Below are 26,802 nucleotides of genomic sequence, written 5' to 3'. Positions count from 1 at the left end.
GAAATCTCCACTTGCAAATTCAACAAAAAGAGGGTTTCATATCTGCTCTGTCAAAAGGAAGGTTCAAATCTGAGAGTTGAACACACGCAGCCCAAAGAAGTTACTGAGAATTCTTCTGTCAAGCGTTATATGCAGAAATCCCGTTTCCAACGAAATCCTCAAAGAGGTCCAAATATCCACTTGCAGACTTTACAAACAGAGTGTTTCCAAACTGCTCTATGAAAAGAAAGGTTAAACTCTGTGAGTGGAACGCACTCATCACCAAGTGGTTGCTGAGAATGATTCTCTCCAGTTTTTATACGAAGATGTTTCCTTTTCTAACGTTGGCTGCAAAGTGCTTGAAATCTCCACTTGCAAATTCCACAAAAAGAGGGTTTCAAATCTGCTCTGTCTAAAGTAAGGTTCATCTCCGTGAGTTGAACACATGCAGCCCAAAGAAGTTTCTGAGAATTCTTCTGACTAGAGTTATTCGCAAAAATCCCGTTTCCAACGAAATCCACAAAGAGGTCCAAATATCCACTTGCAGACTTTACAAACAGAGTGTTTCCAAACTGCTCTATGAAAAGAAAGGTGAAACTCTGTGAGTGGAACGCACACATCACCAAGTGGTTGCTGAGAGTGATTCTCTCTAGTTTTTATACGAAGATGTTTCCTTTTCTACCGTTGGCCGCAAAGCGCTTGAAATCTCCACTTGCAAATTCCACAAAAAGAGGGTTTCAAATCTGCTCTGTGTAATGGAAGGTTAAACTCTGTGAGTTGAACACACGCAGCCCAAAGAAGTTACTGAGAATTCTGTCTAGCGTTATATGCAGAGATCCCGTTTCCAACGAAATCCTCAAAGAGGTCCAAATATCCACTTGCAGACTTTACAAACAGAGTGTTTCCAAACTGCTCTATGAAAAGAAAGGTGAAACTCTGTGAGTGGAACAAACACATCACCAAGTGGTTGCAGAGAATGATTCTCTCTAGTTTTTATACGCAGATGTTTCCTTTTCTACCGATGGCTGCAAAGCTCTTGAAATCTATCACTTGCAAATTCCACAAAAAGAGGATTTCAAATCTGCTCTGTCTAAAGGAAGGTTCAAATCTGTGAGTTGAACACACGCAGCCCAAAGAAGTTACTGAGAATTCTGTCTAGCGTTATATGCAGAGATCCCGTTTCCAACGAAATCCTCAAAGAGGTCCAAATATCCACTTGCAGACTTTACAAACAGAGTGTTTCCAAACTGCTCTATGAAAAGAAAGGTGAAACTCTGTGAGTGGAACAAACACATCACCAAGTGGTTGCAGAGAATGATTCTCTCTAGTTTTTATACGCAGATGTTTCCTTTTCTACCGATGGCTGCAAAGCTCTTGAAATCTATCACTTGCAAATTCCACAAAAAGAGGATTTCAAATCTGCTCTGTCTAAAGGAAGGTTCAAATCTGTGAGTTGAACACACGCAGCCCAAAGAAGTTACTGAGAATTCTTCTGTCTAGATTTATTCTCAGAAATCCCGTTTCCAACGAAATCGCCAGAGAGGTCCAAATATCCACTTGCAGACTTTACAAACAGAGTGTTTCCAAACTGCTCTATGAAAAGAAAGGTGAAACTCTGTGAGTGGAACAAATAAATCACCAAGTGGTTGCTGAGAATGATTCTCTCTAGTTTCTATACGAAGATGTTTCCTTTTCTACCTTTGGCTGCAAAACGCTTGAAATCTCCACTTGCAAATTCCACAAAAAGAGGGTTTCAAATCTGCTCTGTCTAAAGGAAGGTTCAACTCTGAGAGGTGAACACACGCAGCCCAAAGAAGTTACTGAGAATTCTTCTGTCTAGAGTTATTCGCAGAAATCCTGTTTTCAACGAAATCATCAAAGAGGTCCAAATATCCACTTGCAGACTTTACAAACAGAGTGTTTCAAACTGCTCTATGAAAAGAAAGGTGAAACTCTGTGAGTGGAACGCACACATCACCAAGTGGTTGCTGAGAATGATTCTCTCTAGTTTTTCTACGTAGATGTTTCCTTTTCTACCGTTGGCTGCAAAGCTCTTGAAATCTCCACCTGCAAATTCCACAAAAAGAGGATTTCAAATCTGCTCTGTGTAAAGGAAGGTTCAACCCTGTGAGTTGAACACTCGCAGCCCAAAGAAGTTACTGAGAATTTTTCTGTCTAGGGTTATATGCAGAAATCCCGTTTCCAACGAAATCCTCAAAGAGGTCCAAATATCCACTTGCAGAATTTACAAACAGAGTGTTTCCAAACTGCTCTATGAAAGGAAAGGTGAAACTCTGTGAGTGGAACAAACACATCACCAAGTGGTTGCTGAGAATGATTCTCTCTAGTTTTTATACGAAGATGTTTCCTTTTCTACCGATGGCTGCAAAACGCTTGAAATCTCCACTTGCAAATTCCACAAAAAGAGGGTTTCAAATCTGCTCTGTCTAAAGTAAGTTTCAACTCTGTGAGTTGAACACACGCAGCCCAAAGAAGTTACTGAGAATTCTTCTGTCTAGCGTTATATGCAGAAATCCCGTTTCCAACGAAATCCTCAAAGAGGTCCAAATATCCACTTGCAGACTTTACAAACAGAGTGTTTCCAAACTGCACTATGAAAAGAAAGGTGAAACTCTGTGAGTGGAATAAACACATCACCAAGTGGTTGCTGAGAATGATTCTCTGTAGTTTTTATACGAAGATGTTTCCTTTTCTACAGATGGCTGCAAAGCTCTTGAAATCTCCACTTGCAAATTCCACAAAAAGAGGGTTTCAAATCTGCTCTGTCAAAAGGAAGGTTCAAATCTGTGAGTTGAACACACGCAGCCCATAGAAGTTACTGAGAATTCTTCTGTCTAGCGTTATATGAAGAAATCCCGTTTCCAAAGAAATCGTCAAAGAGGTCCAAATATCCACTTGCAGACTTTACAAACAGAGTGTTTCCAAACTGCTCTATGAAAAGAAAGGTTAAACTCTGTGAGTGGAACGCACTCATCACCAAGTGGTTGCTGAGAATGATTCTCTCCAGTTTTTATACGAAGATGTTTCCTTTTCTAACGTTGGACGCAAAGTGCTTGAAATCTCCACTTGCAAATTCCACAAAAAGAGGGTTTCAAATCTGCTCTGTCTAAAGGAAGGTTCATCTCTGTGAGTTGAACACATGCAGCCCAAAGAAGTTTCTGAGAATTCTTCTGACTAGAGTTATTCGCAAAAATCCCGTTTCCAACGAAATCCACAAAGAGGTCCAAATATCCACTTGCAGACTTTACAAACAGAGTGTTTCCAAACTGATCTATGAAAAGAAAGGTGAAACTCTGTGAGTGGAACGCACACATCACGAAGTGGTTGCTGAGAATGATTCTCTCTAGTTTTTATACAAGATGATTCCTTTTCTACTGTTGGCCGCAAAGCGCTTGAAATCTCCACTTGCAAATTCCACAAAAAGAGGGTTTCAAATCTGCTCTGTGTAATGGAAGGTTAAACTCTGTGAGTTGAACACACGCAGCCCAATGAAGTTACTGAGAATTCTGTCAAGCGTTATATGCAGAGATCCCGTTTCCAACGAAATCCTCAAAGAGGTCCAAATATCCACTTGCAGACATTACAAACAGAGTGTTTCCAAACTGCTCTATGAAAAGAAAGGTGAAACTCTGTGAGTGGAACGCACACATCCCCAAGTGGTTGCTGAGAATGATTCTCTCTAGTTTCTATACGAAGATGTTTCCTTTTCTACCGTTGGCTGCAAAGCGCTTGAAATCTCCACTTGCAAATTCCACAAAAAGAGGGTTTCAAATCTGCCGTGTCTAAAGGAAGGTTCAACTCTGTGAGTTGAACACACGCAGCACAAAGAAGTTACTGAGAATTCTTCTGTCTAGCGTTATACGCAGAAATCCCGTTTACAACGAAATCCTCAAAGAGGTCCAAATATCCCCTTGCAGACTTTACAAACAGAGTGTTTCCAAACTGCTCTAAGAAAAGAAAGGTTAAACTCTTTGAGTGGAACGCACACATTACCAAGTGGTTGCTGAGAATGATTCTCTCCAGTTTTTATACGAAGATGTTTCCTTTTCTACCGTTGGCTGCAAAGTGCTTGAAATCTCCACTTGCAAATTCCACAAAAAGAGGGTTTCAAATCTGCTCTGTATAAAGGAAGGTTCAACTCTGTGAGTTGAACACACGCAGCCCAAAGAAGTTTCTGAGAATCCTTCTGTCCAGTGTTATTCGCAGAAATCCCGTTTCCAATGAAATCGCCAGAGAGGTCCAAATATCCACTTGCAGACTTTACAAACAGAGTGTTTCCAAACTGCTCTATGAATAGAAAGGTGAAACTCTGTGAGTGGAACAAAAACATCACCAATTGGTTGCTGAGAATGATTCTCTCCAGTTTTCATACGAAGATGTTTCCTTTTCTACCGATGGCCGCAAAGCGCTTGAAATCTCCACTTGCAAATTCCACAAAAAGAGGGTTTCATATCTGCTCTGTGTAAAGGAAGGTTCACCTCTGAGAGGTGAACACATGCAGCCCAAAGAAGTTACTGAGAATTCTTCTGTCTAGAGTTATTCACAGAAATCCCATTTCCAACGAAATCCTCAAAGAGGTCCAAATATCCACTTGCACACTTTACAAAAAGAGTGTCTCCAAACGGCTCTAGGAAAAGAAAGTTTAAACTCTGTGAGTGGAACTCACAAATTACCAAGCGGTTGCTGAGAATGATTCTCTCCAGTTTTTATACGAAGATGTTTCCTTTTCTAACGTTGGCCGCAAAGTGCATGAAATCTCCACTTGCCAATTCCACAAAAAGAGGGTTTCAAATCTGCTCTGTCTAAAGGAAAGTTCAACTCTGTGAGTTGAACACACGCAGCCCAAAGAAGTTTCTGGGAATTCTTCTGTCTAGAGTTGTTCGCAAAAATCCCGTTTCCAACGAAATCCACAAAGAGGTCCAAATATCCACTTGCAGACTTTACAAACAGAGTGTTTCCACACTGCTCTATGAAAAGAAAGGTTAAACTCTGTGAGTGGAACGCACACATCACCAAGTGGTTGCTGAGAATGATTCTCCCTAGTTTTTATTTGAAGATGTTTCCTTTTCTACCGTTGGCCGCAAATCGCTTGAAATCTCCACTTGCAAATTCCACAAAAAGAGGGTTTCAAATCTGCTCTGTGTAATGGAAGGTTCAACTCTGTGAGTTGAACACACGCAGCCCAAAGAAGTTACTGAGAATTCTGTCTAGCGATATATGCAGAAATCCCGTATCCAACGAAATCCTCAAAGAGGTCGAAATATCCACCTGCAGACTTTACAAACACAGTGTTTCCAAACTGCTCTATGAGAAGAAAGGTTAAACTCTTTGAGTGGAACGCACACATTACCAAGTGGTTGCTGAGAATGATTCTCTCCAGTTTTTATACGAAGATGTTTCCTTTTCTACCATTGGCTGCAAAATGCTTGAAATATCCGCTTGCAAATTCCACAAAAAGAGGGCTTCAAATCTGCTCTGTCTAAAGGAAGGTTCAACTCTGTGAGTTGAACACACGCAGCCCAAAGAAGTTACTGAGAATTCTTCTCTCTAGAGTTATTCGGAGAAATCCCGTTTCCAACGAAATCGCCAGAAGGGTCCAAATATCCACTTGCAGACTTTAGAAACAGAGTGCTTCCAAACTGCTCTACGAAAAGAAAGGTGCTACTCTGTGAGTGGAACGCACACATCACCAAGTGGTTGCTGAGAATGATTCTCTCTAGTTTTTATACGAAGATGTTTCCATTTTCTACCGTTGGCTACAAAGCACTAGAAATCTCCACTTGCAAATTCTACAAAAAGAGGGTTTCAAATCTGCCGTGTCTAAAAGAAGGTTCAACTCTGTGAGTTGAACACACGTAGCACAAAGAAGTTACTGAGCATTCTTCTGTCTAGCGTTATATACAGAAATCCCGTTTCCAACGAAATCCTCAATGAGGTTCAAATATCCACTTGCAGACTTCACAAACAGAGTGTTTCCAAACTGGTCTATGAAAGGAAAGGTTAAACTCTGTGAGTGGAACGCACACGTCATGAAGAGGTTGCTGAGAATGATTCTCTCTAGTTTTTATTCAAAGATATTTCCTTTTCTACCGTTGGCCGCAAAGTGCTTGAAATCTCCACTTGCAAATTCCACAAAAAGAGGGTTTCAAGTCTGCTCTGTGTTAAGGATGGTTCAACTCTGTGAGTTGAACACACGCAGCCCAAAGAAGTTACTGAGAATTCTTCTGTCTAGAGTTATTCGCAGAAATACCGTTTCCAACGAAATCGCCAGAGAGGTCCAAATATCCACTTGCAGACTCTACAAACAGAGTGTTTCCAAACTGCTCAATGAAAAGAAAGGTTAAACTCTGTGAGAGGAACGCACACATCACCAAGTGGTTGCTGAGAATGATTCTCTCTAGTTTTTATTCGAAGATATTTCCTTTTCTACCGTTGGCCGCTAAGTGCTTGAAATCTCCACTTGCAAATTCCACAAAAAGAGGGTTTCAAATCTGCTCTGTGTAATGGAAGGTTCACCTCTGTGAGTTGAACACACGCGGACCAAAGATGTTACTGAGAATTCAGTCTAGCGTTATATGCAGAAATCCCGTTTCCAACAAAATCCTCAAAGAGGTCCAAATATCCACTTGCAGACATTACAAACAGAGTGTTTCCAAACTGCTCTATGAAAAGGAAGGTTAAACTATTTGAGTGGAATGCACACATTACCAAGTGGTTGCTGAGAATGATTCTCTCCAGTTTTTATACGGAGATGTTTCCTTTTCTACCGTTGGCTGCAAAGTGCTTGAAATCTCCACTTGCAAATTCCACAAAAAGATGGTTTCAAATCTGCTCTGTCTAAAGGAAGGTTCAACTCTGTGAGTTGAACACACGTAGCACAAAGAAGTTACTGAGCATTCTTCTGTCTAGCGTTATATGCAGAAATCCCGTTTCCAACGAAATCCTCAATGAGTTTCAAATATCCACTTGCAGACTTTACAAACAGAGTGTTTCCAAACTGGTCTATGAAAGGAAAGGTTAAACTCTGTGAGTGGAACGCACACGTCACCAAGAGGTTGCTGAGAATGATTCTCTCTAGTTTTTATTCAAAGATATTTCCTTTTCTACCGTTGGCCGCAAAGTGCTTGAAATCTCCACTTGCAAATTCCACAAAAAGAGGGTTTCAAGTCTGCTCTGTGTTAAGGATGGTTCAATTCTGTGAGTTGAACACACGCAGCCCAAAGAAGTTACTGAGAATTCTTCTGTCTAGAGTTATTCGCAGAAATACCGTTTCCAACGAAATCGCCAGAGAGGTCCAAATATCCACTTGCATACTCTACAAACAGAGTGTTTCCAAACTGCTCAATGAAAAGAAAGGTTAAACTCTGTGAGTGGAACGCACACATCACCAAGTGGTTGCTGAGAATGATTCTCTCTAGTTTTTATTCGAAGATATTTCCTTTTCTACCGTTGGCCGCTAAGTGCTTGAAATCTCCACTTGCAAATTCCACAAAAAGAGGGTTTCAAATCTGCTCTGTGTAATGGAAGGTTCACCTCTGTAAGTTGAACACACGCAGACCAAAGATGTTACTGAGAATTCAGTCTAGCGTTATATGCAGAAATCCCGTTTCCAACAAAATCCTCAAAGAGGTCCAAATATCCACTTGCAGACATTACAAACAGAGTGTTTCCAAACTGCTCTATGAAACGAAAGGTTAAACTATTTGAGTGGAATGCACACATTACCAAGTGGTTGCTGAGAATGATTCTCTCCAGTTTTTATACGGAGATGTTTCCTTTTCTACCATTGGCTGCAAAGTGCTTGAAATCTCCACTTGCAAATTCCACAAAAAGAGGGTTTCAAATCTGCTCTGTCTAAAGGAAGGTTCAACTCCGTGAGTTGAACACACGCAGCCCAAAGAAGTTACTGAGAATTCTTCTGTCTAGAGTTATTCGCAGAAATCCCGTTTCCAACGAAATCGCCAGAGAGGTCCAAATATCCACTTGCAGACTTTACAAACAGAGTGTTTCCAAACTGCTTTATGAAAAGAAAGGTGAAACTCTGTGAGTGGAACAAACACATCACCAAGTGGTTGCTGAGAATGATTCTCTCTAGTTTTTATACGAAGATGTTTCCTTTTCTACCGTTGGCTGCAAAGCGCTTGAAATCTCCACTTGCAAATTCCACAAAAAGAGGGTTTCAAATCTGCTCTGTCTAAAGGAAGGTTCAACTCAGTGAGTTGAACACACGCAGCCAAAAGAAGTTACTGAGAATTCTTCTGTCTAGCGTTATATGCAGAAATCCCGTTTCCAACGAAATCCTCAAAGAGGTCCAAATATCCACTTGCAGACTTTACAAACAGAGTGTTTCCAAACTGCTCTATGAAACGAAAGGTTCAACTCTGTGAGTGGAACGCACACATCACCAAGTGGTCGCTGAGGATGATTCTCTCTAGTTTTTATACGAAGATGTTTCCTTTTCTACCGTTGGCTACAAAGCGCTAGAAATCTCCACTTGCAAATTCCACAAAAAGAGGGTTTCAAATCTGCTCTGTGTAATGGAAGGTTCACCTCTGGGAGGTGAACACACGCAGCCCAAAGAAGTTACTGAGAATTCTTCTGTCTAGAGTTATTCGCAGAAATCCCGTTTCCAACGAAATCCTCAAAGAGGTCCAAATATCCACTTGCAAACTTTACAAACAGACTGTTTCCAAACTGCTCTATGAAAAGAAAGTTTAAACTCTGTGAGTGGAACTCACAAATTACCAAGCGGTTGCTGAGAATGATTCTCTCCAATTTTTATACGAAGATGTTTCCTTTTCTAACGTTGGCCGCAAAGTGCTTGAAATCTCCACTTGCAAATTCCACAAAAAGAGGGTTTCAAATCTGCTCTGTCTATAGGAAGGTTCAACTCTGTGAGTTGAACACACGCAGCCCAAAGAAGTTACTGAGAATTCTTCTGTCTACAGTTATTCGCAGAAATACCGTTTCCAACGAAATCGCCAGAGAGGTCCAAATATACACTTGAAGACTTTACAAACAGAGTGTTTCCAAACTGCTCTATGAAAAGAAAGGTTAAACTCCTTGAGTGGAACGCACACATTACCAAGTGGTTGCTGAGAATGATTCTCTCCAGTTTTTATAGGAAGATGTTTCCTTTTCTACCGTTGGCCGCAAAGTGCTTGAAATCTCCACTTGCAAATTCCACAAAAAGAGGGTTTCAAATCTGCTCTGTGTAAAGCAATGTTCATCTCTGAGAGGTGAAACACGCAGCCCAAAGAAGTTTCGGAGAATTCTTTTGTCTAGAGTTATTCGCAAAATTCCCGTTTCCAACGAAATCCACAAAGAGGTCCAAATATCCACTTGCAGACTTTACAAACAGAGTGTTTCCAAACTGCTCTATGAAAAGAAAGGTTCAACTCTGTGAGTGGAACGCACACATCACCAAGTGGTTGCTGAGGATGATTCTCTCTAGTTTTTATACGAAGATGTTTCCTTTTCTACCGTTGGCTACAAAGCGCTAGAAATCTCCACTTGCAAATTCCACAAAAAGAGGGTTTCAAATCTGCTCTGTGTAATGGAAGGTTCAACTCTGTGAGTTGAACACACGCAGCCCAAAGAAGTTACTGAGAATTCTGTCTAGCGTTATGCGCAGAAATCCCGTTTCCAACGAAATCCTCAAAGAGGTCCAAATATCCACTTGCAGAATTTACAAACAGAGTGTTTCCAAACTGCTCTATGAAAGGAATGGTGAAACTCTGTGAGTGGAACAAACACATCACCAAGTGGTTGCTGAGAATGATTCTCTCTAGTTTTTATACGAAGATGTTTCCTTTTCTACCGATGGCTGCAAAACGCTTGAAATCTCCACTTGCAAATTCCACAAAAAGAGGGTTTCAAATCTGCTCTGTCTAAAGTAAGTTTCAACTCTGTGAGTTGAACACACGCAGCCCAAAGAAGTTACTGAGAATTCTTCTGTCTAGCGTTATATGCAGAAATCCCGTTTCCAACGAAATCCTCAAAGAGGTCCAAATATCCACTTGCAGACTTTACAAACAGAGTGTTTCCAAACTGCTCTATGAAAAGAAAGGTTAAACTCTGTGAGTGGAACGCACTGATTACCAAATGGTTGCTGAGAATGATTCTCTCCTGTTTTTATACGAAGATATTTCCTTTTCTACCGTTGGCCGCAAAGCGCTTGAAATCTCCACTTGCAAATTCCACAAAAAGAGGGTTTCAAATCTGCTCTGTGTAAAGGAAGGTTCACCTCTGAGAGGTGAACACACGCAGCCCAAAGAAGTTACCGAGAATTCTTCTGTCTAGAGTTATTCGCAGAAATACCGTTTCCAACGAAATCCTCAAAGAGGTCCAAATATCCTCTTGCAAACTTTACAAACAGAGTGTTTCCAAACTGCTCTATGAAAAGAAAGGTGAAACTCTGTGAGTGGAACAAACACATCACCAAGCGGTTGCTGAGAATGATTCTCTGTAGTTTTTATACGAAGATGTTGCCTTTTCTACAGATGGCTGCAAAGCTCTTGAAATCTCCACTTGCAAATTCCACAAAAAGAGGGTTCCAAATCTGCTCTCTCTAAAGGAAGGTTAAACTCTGTGAGTTGAACACACGCAGCACAAAGAAGTTCCTGAGAATTCTTCTGTCTAGCGTTATATGCAGAAATCCCGTTTCCAACAAAATCCTCAAAGAGGTCCAAATATCCACTTGCAGACATTACAAACAGAGTGTTTCCAAACTGCTCTATGAAACGAAAGGTTAAACTATTTGAGTGGAATGCACACATTACCAAGTGGTTGCTGAGAATGATTCTCTCCAGTTTTTATACGGAGATGTTTCCTTTTCTACGGTTGGCTGCAAAGTGCTTGAAATCTCCACTTGCAAATTCCACAAAAAGATGGTTTCAAATCTGCTCTGTCTAAAGGAAGGTTCAACTCTGTGAGTTGAACACACGTAGCACAAAGAAGTTACTGAGCATTCTTCTGTCTAGCGTTATATGCAGAAATCCCGTTTCCAACGAAATCCTCAATGAGGTACAAATATCCACTTGCAGAATTTACAAACAGAGTGTTTCCAAACTGGTCTATGAAAGGAAAGGTTAAATTCTGTGAGTGGAACGCACACGTCACCAAGAGGTTGCTGAGAATGATTCTCTCTAGTTTTTATTCAAAGATATTTCCTTTTCTACCGTTGGCCGCAAAGTGGTTGAAATCTCCACTTGCAAATTCCACAAAAAGAGGGTTTCAAGTCTGCTATGTGTTAAGGATGGTTCAATTCTGTGAGTTGAACACACGCAGCCCAAAGAAGTTACTGAGAATTCTTCTGTCTAGAGTTATTCGCAGAAATACCGTTTCCAACGAAATCGCCAGAGAGGTCCAAATATCCACTTGCAGACTCTACAAACAGAGTGTTTCCAAACTGCTCAATGAAAAGAAAGGTTAAACTCTGTGAGTGGAACGCACACATCACCAAGTGGTTGCTGAGAATGATTCTCTCTAGTTTTTATTCGATGATATTTCCTTTTCTACCGTTGGCCGCTAAGTGCTTGAAATCTCCACTTGCAAATTCCACAAAAAGAGGGTTTCAAATCTGCTCTGTGTAATGGAAGGTTCACCTCTGTGAGTTGAACACACGCAGACCAAAGATGTTACTGAGAATTCAGTCTAGCGTTATATGCAGAATTCCCGTTTCCAACAAAATCCTCAAAGAGGTCCAAATATCCACTTGCAGACATTACAAACAGAGTGTTTCCAAACTGCTCTATGAAAAGAAAGGTTAAACTATTTGAGTGGAATGCACACATTACCAAGTGGTTGCTGAGAATGATTCTCTCCAGTTTTTATACGGAGATGTTTCCTTTTCTACCGTTGGCTGCAAAGTGCTTGAAATCTCCACTTGCAAATTCCACAAAAAGAGGGTTTCAAATCTGCTCTGTCTAAAGGAAGGTTCAACTCCGTGAGTTGAACACACGCAGCCCAAAGAAGTTACTGAGAATTCTTCTGTCTAGAGTTATTCGCAGAAATCCCGTTTCCAACGAAATCGCCAGAGACGTCCAAATATCCACTTGCAGACTTTACAAACAGAGTGTTTCCAAACTGCTCTATGAAAAGAAAGGTTCAACTCTGTGAGTGGAACGCACACATCACCATGTGGTTGCTGAGGATGATTCTCTCTAGTTTTTATACGAAGATGTTTCCTTTTCTACCGTTGGCTACAAAGCGCTAGAAATCTCCACTTCCAAATTCCACAAAAAGAGGGTTTCAAATCTGCTCTGTGTAAAGGAAGGTTCACCTCTGGGAGGTGAACACACGCAGCCCAAAGAAGTTACTGAGAATTCTTCTGTCTAGAGTTATTCGCAGAAATCCCGTTTCCAACGAAATCCTCAAAAAGGTCCAAATATCCACTTGCAGACTTTACAAACAGAGTGTTTCCAAACTGCTCTATGAAAAGAAAGGTGAAACTCTGTGAGTGGAACAAACACATCACCAAGTGGTTGCTGAGAATGATTCTCTGTAGTTTTTATACGAAGATGTTGCCTTTTCTACAGATGGCTGCAAAGCTCTTGAAATCTCCACTTGCAAATTCCACAAAAAGAGGGTTCCAAATCTGCTCTGTCTAAAGGAAGGTTAAACTCTGTGAGTTGAACACACCCAGCACAAAGAAGTTACTGAGAATTCCTCTGTCTAGCGTTATATGCAGAAATCCCGTTTCCAACGAAATCCTCAAAGAAGTCCAAATATCCTCTTGCAGACTATACAAACAGAGTGTTTCCAAACTGCTCTATGAAAAGAAAGGTTAAACTCTGTGAGTGGAACGCACTCATCACCAAGTGGTTGCTGAGAATGATTCTCTCCAGTTTTTATACGAAGATGTTTCCTTTTCTAACGTTGGACGCAAAGTGCTTGAAATCTCCACTTGCAAATTCCACAAAAAGAGGGTTTCAAATCTGCTCTGTCTAAAGGAAGGTTCATCTCTGTGAGTTGAACACATGCAGCCCAAAGAAGTTTCTGAGAATTCTTCTGACTAGAGTTATTCGCAAAAATCCCGTTTCCAACGAAATCCACAAAGAGGTCCAAATATCCACTTGCAGACTTTACAAACAGAGTGTTTCCAAACTGCTCTATGAAAAGAAAGGTGAAACTCTGTGAGTGGAACAAAAACATCACCAAGTGGTTGCTGAGAATTATTCTCTCCAGTTTGTATACGAAGATGTTTCCTTTTCTACCGATGGCCGCAAAGCGCTTGAAATCTCCACTTGCAAATTCCACAAAAAGAGGGTTTCATATCTGCTCTGTGTAAAGGAATGTTCACCTCTGAGAGGTGAACACATGCAGCCCAAAGAAGTTACTGAGAATTCTTCTGTCTAGAGTTATTCACAGAAATCCCATTTCCAATGAAATCCTCAAAGAGGTCCAAATATCCACTTGCACACTTTACAAACAGAGTGTTTCCAAACGGCTCTATGAAAAGAAAGTTTAAACTCTGTGAGTGGAACTCACAAATTACCAAGCGGTTGCTGAGAATGATTCTCTCCAGTTTTTATACGAAGATGTTTCCTTTTCTAACGTTGGCCGCAAAGTGCATGAAATCTCCACTTGCAAATTCCACAAAAAGAGGGTTTCAAATCTGCTCTGTCTAAAGGAAAGTTCAACTCTGTGAGTTGAACACACGCAGCCCAAAGAAGTTTCTGGGAATTCTTCTGTCTAGAGTTGTTCGCAAAAATCCCGTTTCCAACGAAATCCACAAAGAGGTCCAAATATCCACTTGCAGACTTTACAAACAGAGTGTTTCCACACTGCTCTATGAAAAGAAAGGTTAAACTCTGTGAGTGGAACGCACACATCACCAAGTGGATGCTGAGAATGATTCTCCCTAGTTTTTATATGAAGATGTTTCCTTTTCTACCGTTGGCCGCAAATCGCTTGAAATCTCCACTTGCAAATTCCACAAAAAGAGGGTTTCAAATCTGCTCTGTGTAATGGAAGGTTCAACTCTGTGAGTTGAACACACGCAGCCCAAAGAAGTTACTGAGAATTCTGTCTAGCGATATATGCAGAAATCCCGTATCCAACGAAATCCTCAAAGAGGTCGAAATATCCACCTGCAGACTTTACAAACAGAGTGTTTCCAAACTGCTCCATGAAAAGAAAGGTTAAACTCTTTGAGTGGAACGCACACATTACCAAGTGGTTGCTGAGAATGATTCTCTCCAGTTTTTATACGAAGATGTTTCCTTTTCTACCATTGGCTGCAAAGTGCTTGAAATCTCCGCTTGCAAATTCCACAAAAAGAGGGCTTCAAATCTGCTCTGTCTAAAGGAAGGTTCAACTCTGTGAGTTGAACACACGCAGCCCAAAGAAGTTACTGAGAATTCTTCTCTCTAGAGTTATTCGGAGAAATCCCGTTTCCAACGAAATCGCCAGAAGGGTCCAAATATCCACTTGCAGACTTTAGAAACAGAGTGCTTCCAAACTGCTCTACGAAAAGAAAGGTGCTACTCTGTGAGTGGAACGCACACATCACCAAGTGGTTGCTGAGAATGATTCTCTCTAGTTTTTATTCGAAGATATTTCCTTTTCTACCGTTGGCCGCTAAGTGCTTGAAATCTCCACTTGCAAATTCCACAAAAAGAGGGTTTCAAATCTGCTCTGTGTAATGGAAGGTTCACCTCTGTGAGTTGAACACACGCAGACCAAAGATGTTACTGAGAATTCAGTCTAGCGTTATATGCAGAAATCCCGTTTCCAACAAAATCCTCAAAGAGGTCCAAATATCCACTTGCAGACATTACAAACAGAGTGTTTCCAAACTGCTCTATGAAACGAAAGGTTAAACTATTTGAGTGGAATGCACACATTACCAAGTGGTTGCTGAGAATGATTCTCTCCAGTTTTTATACGGAGATGTTTCCTTTTCTACCGTTGGCTGCAAAGTGCTTGAAATCTCCACTTGCAAATTCCACAAAAAGATGGTTTCAAATCTGCTCTGTCTAAAGGAAGGTTCAACTCTGTGAGTTGAACACACGTAGCACAAAGAAGTAACTGAGCATTCTTCTGTCTAGCGTTATATGCAGAAATCCCGTTTCCAACGAAATCCTCAATGAGGTCCAAATATCCACTTGCAGACTTTACAAACAGAGTGTTTCCAAACTGGTCTATGAAAGGAAAGGTTAAACTCTGTGAGTGGAACGCACACGTCACCAAGAGGTTGCTGAGAATGATTCTCTCTAGTTTTTATTCATAGATATTTCCTTTTCTACCGTTGGCCGCAAAGTGCTTGAAATCTCCACTTGCAAATTCCACAAAAAGAGGGTTTCAAGTCTGCTCTGTGTTAAGGATGGTTCAATTCTGTGAGTTGAACACACGCAGCCCAAAGAAGTTACTGAGAATTCTTCTGTCTAGTGTTATTCGCAGAAATCCCGTTTCCAACGAAATCGCCAGAGAGGTCCAAATATCCACTTGCAGACTTTACAAACAGAGTGTTTCCAAACTGCTTTATGAAAAGAAAGGTGAAACTCTGTGAGTGGAACAAACACATCACCAAGTGGTTGCTGAGAATGATTCTCTCTAGTTTTTATACGAAGATGTTTCCTTTTCTACCGTTGGCTGCAAATCGCTTGAAATTTCCACTTGCAAATTCCACAAAAAGAGGGTTTCAAATCTGCTCTGTCTAAAGGAAGGTTCAACTCTGTGAGTTGAACACACGCAGCCCAAAGAAGTTACTGAGAATTCTTCTGTCTAGCGTTATATGCAGAAATCCCTTTTCCAACGAAATCCTCAAATAGGTCCAAATATCCACTTGCAAATTTTACAAACAGAGTGTTTCCAAACTGCTCTATGAAAAGAAAGGTTAAACTCTGTGAGTGGAACGCACTGATTACCAAATGGTTGCTGAGAATGTTTCTCTCCTGTTTTTATACGAAGATACTTCCTTTTCTACCGTTCGCCGCTAAGTGCTTGAAATCTCCACTTGCAAATTCCACAAAAAGAGGGTTTCAAATCTGCTCTGTGTAATGGAAGGTTCAACTCTGTGAGTTGAACACACCCAGCCAAAAGAAGTTACTGAGAATTCTGTCTAGCGTTATATGCAGAAATCCCGTTTCCAACGAAATCCTCAAAGAGGTCCAAATATCCACTTGCAGACTTTACAAACAGAGTGTTTCCAAACTGCTCTATGAAAGGAAAGGTGAAACTCTGTGAGTGGAACAAACACATCACCAAGTGGTTGCTGAGAATGATTCTCTCTGGTTTTTATACGAAGATGTTTCCTTTTCTACCGTTGGCTGCAAAACGCTTGAAATCTCCACTTGCAAATTCCACAAAAAGAGGGTTTCAAATCTGCTCTGTCTAAAGTAAGGTTCAACTCTGTGAGTTGAACACACGCAGCCCAAAGAAGTTACTGAGAATTCTTCTGTCTAGCGTTATATGCAGAAATCCCTTTTCCAACGAAATCCTCAAATATGTCCAAATATCCACTTGCAAATTTTACAAACAGAGTGTTTCCAAACTGCTCTATGAAAAGAAAGGTTAAACTCTGTGAGTGGAACGCACTGATTACCAAATGGTTGCTGAGAATGATTCTCTCCTGTTTTTATACGAAGATACTTCCTTTTCTACCGTTGGCCGCTAAGTGCTTGAAATCTCCACTTGCAAATTCCACAAAAAGAGGGTTTCAAATCTGCTCTGTGTAAAGGAAGGTTCAACTCTGTGAGTTGAACACACGCAGCCCAAGGAAGTTACTGAGAATTCTGTCTAGCGTTATATGCAGAAATCCAGTTTCCAACGAAATCCTCAAAGAGGTCGAAATATCCACTTGCAGACTTTACAAACAGAGTGTTTCCAAACTGCTGTATGAAAAAGAAGGTTAAACTCTGTGAGTGGAACGCACACATCACCAAGTGGTTGCTGAGAATGATTCTCTCCAGTTTTTATACAAAGATGTTTCCTTTTCTACCGTTGGCCGCAAAGCGCTTGAAATCTCCACTTGCAAATTCCACAAAAAGAGGGTTTCAAATCTGCTCTGTCTAAAGGAAGGTTGAACTCTGTGAGTTGAACACACGCCACCCAAAGAAGTTACTGAGAATTCTTCTGTCTAGCGTTATACGCAGAAATCCCGTTTCCAACGAAATCCTCAAAGAGGTCCAAATATCCACTTGCAGACTTTACAAACAGAGTGTTTCCAAACTGCTCTAAAAAAAGAAAGGTTAAACTCTTTGAGTGGAACGCACACATTACCAAGTGGTTGCTGAGAATGATTCTCTCCAGTTTTTATACGAAGATGTTTCCTTTTCTACCGTTGGCTGCAAAGTGCTCGAAATCTCCACATGCAAATTCCACAAAAAGAGGGTTTCAAATCTGCTCTGTATAAAGGAAGGTTCAACTCTGTGAGTTGAACACACGCAGCCCAAAGAAGTTTCTGAGAATTCTTCTGTCCAGTGTTATTCGCAGAAATCCCGTTTCCAACGAAATCGCCAGAGAGGTCCAAATATCCACTTGCAGACTTTACAAACAGAGTGTTTCCAAACTGCTCTATGAAAAGAAAGGTTAAACTCTGTGAGTGGAACGCACACATCACCAAGTGGTTGTTGAGAGTGATTCTCTCTAGTTTTTATACGAAGATGTTTCCTTTTCTTCCGTTGGCTACAAAGCGCTTGAAATCTCCACTTGCAAATTCCACAAAAAGAGGGTTTCAAATCTGCCGTGTCTAAAAGAAGGTTCAACTCTGTGAGTTGAACACACGCCACCCAAAGAAGTTACTGAGAATTCTTCTGTCTAGCGTTATACGCAGAAATCCCGTTTCCAACGAAATCCTCAAAGAGGTCCAAATATCCACTTGCAGACTTTACAAACAGAGTGTTTCCAAACTGCTCTAAAAAAAGAAAGGTTAAACTCTTTGAGTGGAACGCACACATTACCAAGTGGTTGCTGAGAATGATTCTCTCCAGTTTTTATACGAAGATGTTTCCTTTTCTACCGTTGGCTGCAAAGTGCTTGAAATCTCCACATGCAAATTCCACAAAAAGAGGGTTTCAAATCTGCTCTGTATAAAGGAAGGTTCAACTCTGTGAGTTGAACACACGCAGCCCAAAGAAGTTTCTGAGAATTCTTCTGTCCAGTGTTATTCGCAGAAATCCCGTTTCCAATGAAATCGCAGAGAGGTCCAAATATCCACTTGCAGACTTTACAAACAGAGTGTTTCCAAACTGCTCTATGAAAAGAAAGGTGAAACTCTGTGAGTGGAACAAAAACATCACCAAGTGGTTGCTGAGAATGATTCTCTCCAGTTTTCATACGAAGATATTTCCTTTTCTACCGATGGCCGCAAAGCCCTTGAAATCTCCACTTGCAAATTCCACAAAAAGAGGGTTTCATATCTGCTCTGTGTAAAGGAAGGTTCACCTCTGAGAGGTGAACACATGCAGCCCAAAGAAGTTACTGAGAATTCTTCTGTCTAGAGTTATTCACAGAAATCCCATTTCCAACGAAATCCTCAAAGAGGTCCAAATATCCACTTGCACACTTTACAAACAGAGTGTTTCCAAACGGCTCTATGAAAAGAAAGTTTAAACTCTGTGAGTGGAACTCACAAATTACCAAGCGGTTGCTGAGAATGATTCTCTCCAGTTTTTATACGAAGATGTTTCCTTTTCTAACGTTGGCCGCAAAGTGCATGAAATCTCCAGTTGCAAATTCCACAAAAAGAGGGTTTCAAATCTGCTCTGTCTAAAGTAAGGTTCAACTCTGTGAGTTGAACACACGCAGCCCAAAGAAGTTACTGAGAATTCTTCTGTCTAGCGTTATATTCAGAAATCCCTTTTCCAACGAAATCCACAAATAGGTCCAAATATCCACTTGCAAATTTTACAAACAGAGTATTTCCAAACTGCTCTATGAAAAGAAAGGTTAAACTCTGTGAGTGGAATGCACTGATTACCAAATGGTTGCTGAGAATGATTCTCTCCTGTTTTTATACGAAGATACTTCCTTTTCTACCGTTGGCCGCTAAGTGCTTGAAATCTCCACTTGCAAATTCCACAAAAAGAGGGTTTCAAATCTGCTCTGTGTAAAGGAAGGTTCAACTCTGTGAGTTGAACACACGCAGCCCAAGGAAGTTACTGAGAATTCTGTCTAGCGTTATATGCAGAAATCCAGTTTCCAACGAAATCCTCAAAGAGGTCGAAATATCCACTTGCAGACTTTACAAACAGAGTGTTTCCAAACTGCTATATGAAAAGAAAGGTTAAACTCTGTGAGTGGAACGCACACATCACCAAGTGGTTGCTGAGAATGATTCTCTCCAGTTTTTATACAAAGATGTTTCCTTTTCTACCGTTGGCCGCAAAGCGCTTGAAATCTCCACTTGCAAATTCCACAAAAAGAGGGTTTCAAATCTGCTCTGTCTAAAGGAAGGTTCAACTCTGTGATTTGAACTCACGCAGCCCAAAGGAGTTACTGAGCATTCTTCTGTCTAGCGTTATATGCAGAAATCCCGTTTCCAACGAAATCCTCAAAGAGGTCCAAATATCCACTTGCAGACTTTACAAACAGAGTGTTTCCAAACTGCTCTATGAAAAGAAAGGTGAAACGCTGTGAGTGGAACGCACACATCACCAAGTGGTTGCTGAGAATGATTCTCTCTAGTTTTTATTTGAAGATATTTCCTTTTCTACCGTTGGCCGAAAAGAGCTTGAAATCTCCACTTGCAAATTCAATAAAAAGAGGGTTTCAAATCTGCTCTATCTAAAGGAAGGTTCAACTCTATGAGTTGAACACACGCATTCCAAAGAAGTTACTGAGAATTCTTCTGTGTAGCGTTATTCGCAGAAATCCCATTTCCAACGAAATCCTCAAAAAGGTCCAAATATCCACTTGCAGACTTTACAAACAGAGTGTTTCCAAACTGCTCTATGAAAAGAAAGGTGAAACTCTGTGAGTGGAACAAACACATCACCAAGTGGTTGCAGAGAATGATTCTCTCCAGTTTTTATACGAAGATGTTTCCTTTTCTACCGATGACTGCAAAGCTCTTGAAATCTCCACTTGCAAATTCCACAAAAAGAGGATTTCAAATCTGCTCTGTCTAAAGGAAGGTTCAAATCTGTGAGTTGAACACACGCAGCCCAAAGATGTTACTGAGAATTCTTCTGTCTAGCGTTATATGCAGAAATCCCGTTTCCAACGAAATCCTCAAAGAGGTCCAAATATCCACTTGCAGACTTTACAAACAGAGTGTTTCCAAACTGCTCTATGAAAAGAAAGGTTAAACTCTGTGAGTGAAACGCACACATCACCAAGTGGTTGCTGAAAATGATTCTCTCTAGTTTTTATTCGAAGATATTTCCTTTTCTACCGTTGGCTGCAAAGCGCTTGAAATCTCCACTTGCAAATTCAATAAAAAGAGGGTTTCAAATCTGCTCTGTGTAAAGGAATGTTCAACTCTGTGAGTTGAACACACGCAGCCCAAAGAAGTTACTGAGAATTCTTCTGTCTAGAGTTATTCGCAGAAATCCCGTTTCCAACGAAATCCTCAAAGAGGTCCAAATATCCACTTGCAGACTTTACAAACAGAGAGTTTCCAAACTGCTCTATGAAAAGAAAGGTGAAACTCTGTGAGTGGAACAAACACATCACCAAGTGGTTGCTGAGAATGATTCTCTCTAGTTTTTATACGATGATGTTTCTTTTCTACAGATGGCTGCAAAGCTCTTGAAATCTCCACTTGCAAATTCCACAAAAAGAGGGTTTCAAATCTGCTCTGTCTAAAGGAAGGTTCAACTCTGTGTGTTGAACACACGTAGCCCAAAGAAGTTACTGAGAATTCTTCTGTCTAGCGTTATATGCACAAATCCCGTTTCCAACGAAATCCTCAAAGAGGTCCAAATATCCACTTGCAGACTTTACAAACAGAGTGTTTCCAAACTGCTCTATGAAAAGAAAGGTGAAACTCTGTGAGTGGAATAAACACATCACCAAGTGGATGCTGAGAATGATTCTCTGTAGTTTTTATACGAAGATGTTTCCTTTTCTACAGATGGCTGCAAAGCTCTTGAAATCTCCACTTGCAAATTCCACAAAAAGAGGGTTTCAAATCTGCTCTGTCAAAAGGAAGGTTCAAATCTGTGAGTTGAACACACGCAGCCCATAGAAGTTACTGAGAATTCTTCTGTCTAGCGTTATATGAAGAAATCCCGTTTCCAACGAAATCGTCAAAGAGGTCCAAATATCCACTTGCAGACTTTACAAACAGAGTGTTTCCAAACTGCTCTATGAAAAGAAAGGTTAAACTCTGTGAGTGGAACGCACTCATCACCAAGTGGTTGCTGAGAATGATTCTCTCCAGTTTTTATACGAAGATGTTTCCTTTTCTAACGTTGGACGCAAAGTGCTTGAAATCTCCACTTGCAAATTCCACAAAAAGAGGGTTTCAAATCTGCTCTGTCTAAAGGAAGGTTCATCTCTGTGAGTTGAACACATGCAGCCCAAAGAAGTTTCTGAGAATTCTTCTGACTAGAGTTATTCGCAAAAATCCCGTTTCCAACGAAATCCACAAAGAGGTCCAAATATCCACTTGCAGACTTTACAAACAGAGTGTTTCCAAACTGATCTATGAAAAGAAAGGTGAAACTCTGTGAGTGGAACGCACACATCACGAAGTGGTTGCTGAGAATGATTCTCTCTAGTTTTTATACAAGATGATTCCTTTTCTACTGTTGGCCGCAAAGCGCTTGAAATCTCCACTTGCAAATTCCACAAAAAGAGGGTTTCAAATCTGCTCTGTGTAATGGAAGGTTAAACTCTGTGAGTTGAACACACGCAGCCCAAAGAAGTTACTGAGAATTCTGTCAAGCGTTATATGCAGAGATCCCGTTTCCAATGAAATCCTCAAAGAGGACCAAATATCCACTTGCAGACATTACAAACAGAGTGTTTCCAAACTGCTCTATGAAAAGAAAGGTGAAACTCTGTGAGTGGAACGCACACATCACCAAGTGGTTGCTGAGAATGATTCTCTCTAGTTTTTATACGAAGATGTTTCCTTTTCTACCGTTGGCTGCAAAGCGCTTGAAATCTCCACTTGCAAATTCCACAAAAAGAGGGTTTCAAATCTGCCGTGTCTAAAGGAAGGTTCAACTCTGTGAGTTGAACACACGCAGCACAAAGAAGTTACCGAGAATTCTTCTGTCTAGCGTTATTTGCAAAAATCCCGTTTCCAAAGAAATCCTCAAAGAGGTCCAAATATCCACTTGCAGACTTTACAAACAGAGTGTTTCCAAACTGCTCTACGAAAAGAAAGGTCAAACTCTATGAGTGGAACAAACACATCACCAAGTGGTTGCTGAGAATGATTCTCTCTAGTTTTTATATGAAGATGTTTCCTTTTCTACCGTTTGCCGTAAAGCGCTTGAAATCTCCACTTGCAAATTCCACAAAAAGAGGGTTTCAAATCTGCCCTGTGTAATGGAAGGTTCAACTCTGTGAGTTGAACACACGCAGCCCAAAGAAGTTACTGAGAATTCTGTCTTGCGTTATATGCAGAAATCCTGTTTCCAACGAAATCCTCAAAGAGGTCGAAATATCCACTTGCAGACTTTACAAACAGAGTGTTTACAAACTGCTCTATGAAAAGAAAGGTTAAACTCTGTGAGTGGAACGCACACATCACCAAGTGGTTGTTGAGAGTGATTCTCTCTAGTTTTTATACGAAGATGTTTCCTTTTCTACCGTTGGCTACAAAGCGCTTGAAATCTCCACTTGCAAATTCCACAAAAAGAGGGTTTCAAATCTGCCGTGTCTAAAAGAAGGTTCAACTCTGTGAGTTGAACACACACAGCACAAAGAAGTTACTGAGAATTCTTCTGTCTAGCGTTATACGCAGAAATCCCGTTTCCAACGAAATCCTCAAAGAGGTCCAAATATCCACTTGCAGACTTTACAAACAGAGTGTTTCCAAACTGCTCTAAGAAAAGAAAGGTTAAACTCTTTGAGTGGAACGCACACATTACCAAGTGGTTGCTGAGAATGATTCTCTCCAGTTTTTATACGAAGATGTTTCCTTTTCTACCGTTGGCTGCAAAGTGCTTGAAATCTCCACTTGCAAATTCCACAAAAAGAGGGTTTCAAATCTGCTCTGTATAAAGGAAGGTTCAACTCTGTGAGTTGAACACACGCAGCCCAAAGAAGTTTCTGAGAATTCTTCTGTCCAGTGTTATTCGCAGAAATCCCGTTTCCAACGAAATCGCCAGAGAGGTCCAAATATCCACTTGCAGACTTTACAAACAGAGTGTTTCCAAACTGCTCTATGAAAAGAAAGGTGAAACTCTGTGAGTGGAACAAAAACATCACCAAGTGGTTGCTGAGAATGATTCTCTCCAGTTTTCATACGAAGATATTTCCTTTTCTACCGATGGCCGCAAAGCCCTTGAAATCTCCACTTACAAATTCCACAAAAAGAGGGTTTCATATCTGCTCTGTGTAAAGGAAGGTTCACCTCTGAGAGGTGAACACATGCAGCCCAAAGAAGTTACTGAGAATTCTTCTGTCTAGAGTTATTCACAGAAATCCCATTTCCAACGAAATCCTCAAAGAGGTCCAAATATCCACTTGCACACTTTACAAACAGAGTGTTTCCAAACGGCTCTATGAAAAGAAAGTTTAAACTCTGTGAGTGGAACTCACAAATTACCAAGCGGTTGCTGAGAATGATTCTCTCCAGTTTTTATACGAAGATGTTTCCTTTTCTAACGTTGGCCGCAAAGTGCATGAAATCTCCACTTGCAAATTCCACAAAAAGAGGGTTTCAAATCTGCTCTGTCTAAAGGAAAGTTCAACTCTGTGAGTTGAACACACGCAGCCCAAAGAAGTTTCTGGGAATTCTTCTGTCTAGAGTTGTTCGCAAAAATCCCGTTTCCAATGAAATCCACAAAGAGGTCCAAATATCCACTTGCAGACTTTACAAACAGAGTGTTTTCACACTGCTCTATGAAAAGAAAGGTTAAACTCTGTGAGTGGAACGCACACATCACCAAGTGGTTGCTGAGAATGATTCTCCCTAGTTTTTATATGAAGATGTTTCCTTTTCTACCGTTGGCCGCAAATCGCTTGAAATCTCCACTTGCAAATTCCACAAAAAGAGGGTTTCAAATCTGCTCTGTGTAAAGGAAGGTTCAACTCTGTGAGTTGAACACACCCAGCCCAAAGAAGTTACTGAGAATTCTGTCTAGCGATATATGCAGAAATCCCGTATCCAACGAAATCCTCAAAGAGGTAGAAATATCCACCTGCAGACTTTACAAACAGAGTGTTTCCAAACTGCTCTATGAAAAGAAAGGTTAAACTCTTTGAGTGGAACGCACACATTACCAAGTGGTTGCTGAGAATGATTCTCTCCAGTTTTTATACGAAGATGTTTCCTTTTCTACCATTGGCTGCAAAGTGCTTGAAATCTCCCCTTGCAAATTCCACAAAAAGAGGGCTTCAAATCTGCTCTGTCTAAAGGAAGGTTCAACTCTGTGAGTTGAACACACGCAGCCCAAAGAAGTTACTGAGACTTCTTCTCTCTAGAGTTATTCGGAGAAATCCCGTTTCCAACGAAATCGCCAGAAGGGTCCAAATATCCACTTGCAGACTTTAGAAACAGAGTGCTTCCAAACTGCTCTACGAAAAGAAAGGTGCTACTCTGTGAGTGGAACGCACACATCACCAAGTGGTTGCTGAGAATGATTCTCTCTAGTTTTTATACGAAGATGTTTCCATTTTCTACCGTTGGCTACAAAGCACTAGAAATCTCCACTTGCAAATTCTACAAAAAGAGGGTTTCAAATCTGCCGTGTCTAAAAGAAGGTTCAACTCTGTGAGTTGAACACACGTAGCACAAAGAAGTTACTGAGCATTCTTCTGTCTAGCGTTATATGCAGAAATCCCGTTTCCAACGAAATCCTCAATGAGGTTCAAATATCCACTTGCAGACTTTACAAACAGAGTGTTTCCAAACTGGTCTATGAAAGGAAAGGTTAAACTCTGTGAGTGGAACGCACACGTCACGAAGAGGTTGCTGAGAATGATTCTCTCTAGTTTTTATTCAAAGATATTTCCTTTTCTACCGTTGGCCGCAAAGTGCTTGAAATCTCCACTTGCAAAATCCACAAAAAGAGGGTTTCAAGTCTGCTCTGTGTTAAGAAGGGTTCAACTCTGTGAGTTGAACACACGCAGCCCAAAGAAGTTACTGAGAATTCTTCTGTCTAGAGTTATTCGCAGAAATACCGTTTCCAACGAAATCGCCAGAGAGGTCCAAATATCCACTTGCAGACTCTACAAACAGAGTGTTTCCAAACTGCTCAATGAAAAGAAAGGTTAAACTCTGTGAGAGGAACGCACACATCACCAAGTGGTTGCTGAGAATGATTCTCTCTAGTTTTTATTCGAAGATATTTCCTTTTCTACCGTTGGCCGATAAGTGCTTGAAATCTCCACTTGCAAATTCCACAAAAAGAGGGTTTCAAATCTGCTCTGTGTAATGGAAGGTTCACCTCTGTGAGTTGAACACACGCAGACCAAAGATGTTACTGAGAATTCAGTCTAGCGTTATATGCAGAAATCCCGTTTCCAACAAAATCCTCAAAGAGGTCCAAATATCCACTTGCAGACATTACAAACAGAGTGTTTCCAAACTGCTCTATGAAACGAAAGGTTAAACTATTTGAGTGGAATGCACACATTACCAAGTGGTTGCTGAGAATGATTCTCTCCAGTTTTTATACGGAGATGTTTCCTTTTCTACCGTTGGCTGCAAAGTGCTTCAAATCTCCACTTGCAAATTCCACAAAAAGAGGGTTTCAAATCTGCTCTGTCTAAAGGAAGGTTCAACTCTGTGAGTTGAACACACGTAGCACAAAGAAGTTACTGAGCATTCTTCTGTCTAGCGTTATATGCAGAAATCCCGTTTCCAACGAAATCCTCAATGAGGTCCAAATATCCACTTGCAGACTCTACAAACAGAGTGTTTCCAAACTGCTCAATGAAAAGAAAGGTTAAACTCTGTGAGTGGAACGCACACATCACCAAGTGGTTGCTGAGAATGATTCTCTCTAGTTTTTATTCGAAGATATTTCCTTTTCTACCGTTGGCCGCTAAGTGCTTGAAATCTCCACTTGCAAATTCCACAAAAAGAGGGTTTCAAATCTGCTCTGTGTAAAGGAAGGTTCAACTCTGTGTTGAACACACGCAGCCCAAAGAAGTTACTGAGAATTCTTCTGTCTAGAGTTATACGCAGAAATCCCGTTTCCAACGAAATCGCCAGAGAGGTCCAAATATCCACTTGCAGACTTTACAAACAGAGTGTTTCCAAACTGCTCTATGAAAAGAAAGGTTAAACTCCTTGAGTGGAACGCACACATTACCAAGTGGTTGCTGAGAATGATTCTCTCCAGTTTTTATAGGAAGATGTTTCCTTTTCTACCGTTGGCCGCAAAGTGCTTGAAATCTCCACTTGCAAATTCCACAAAAAGAGGGTTTCAAATCTGCTCTGTGTAAAGCAATGTTCATCTCTGAGAGGAGAAAACACTCAGCCCAAAGAAGTTTCTGAGAATTCTTTTGTCTAGAGTTATTCGCAAAATTCCCGTTTCCAACGAAATCCACAAAGAGGTCCAAATATCCACTTGCAGACTTTACAAACAGAGTGTTTCCAAACTGCTCTATGAAAAGAAAGGTTCAACTCTGTGAGTGGAACGCACACATCACCAAGTGGTTGCTGAGGATGATTCTCTCTAGTTTTTATACGAAGATGTTTCCTTTTCTACCGTTGGCTACAAAGCG

This window comes from Gorilla gorilla, chromosome 6, assembly GCF_029281585.2.
Source record: "Gorilla gorilla gorilla isolate KB3781 chromosome 6, NHGRI_mGorGor1-v2.1_pri, whole genome shotgun sequence".
NCBI classification, from domain to species: domain Eukaryota; kingdom Metazoa; phylum Chordata; class Mammalia; order Primates; family Hominidae; genus Gorilla; species Gorilla gorilla.
Note: the sequence above shows the minus strand (reverse complement) of the source record.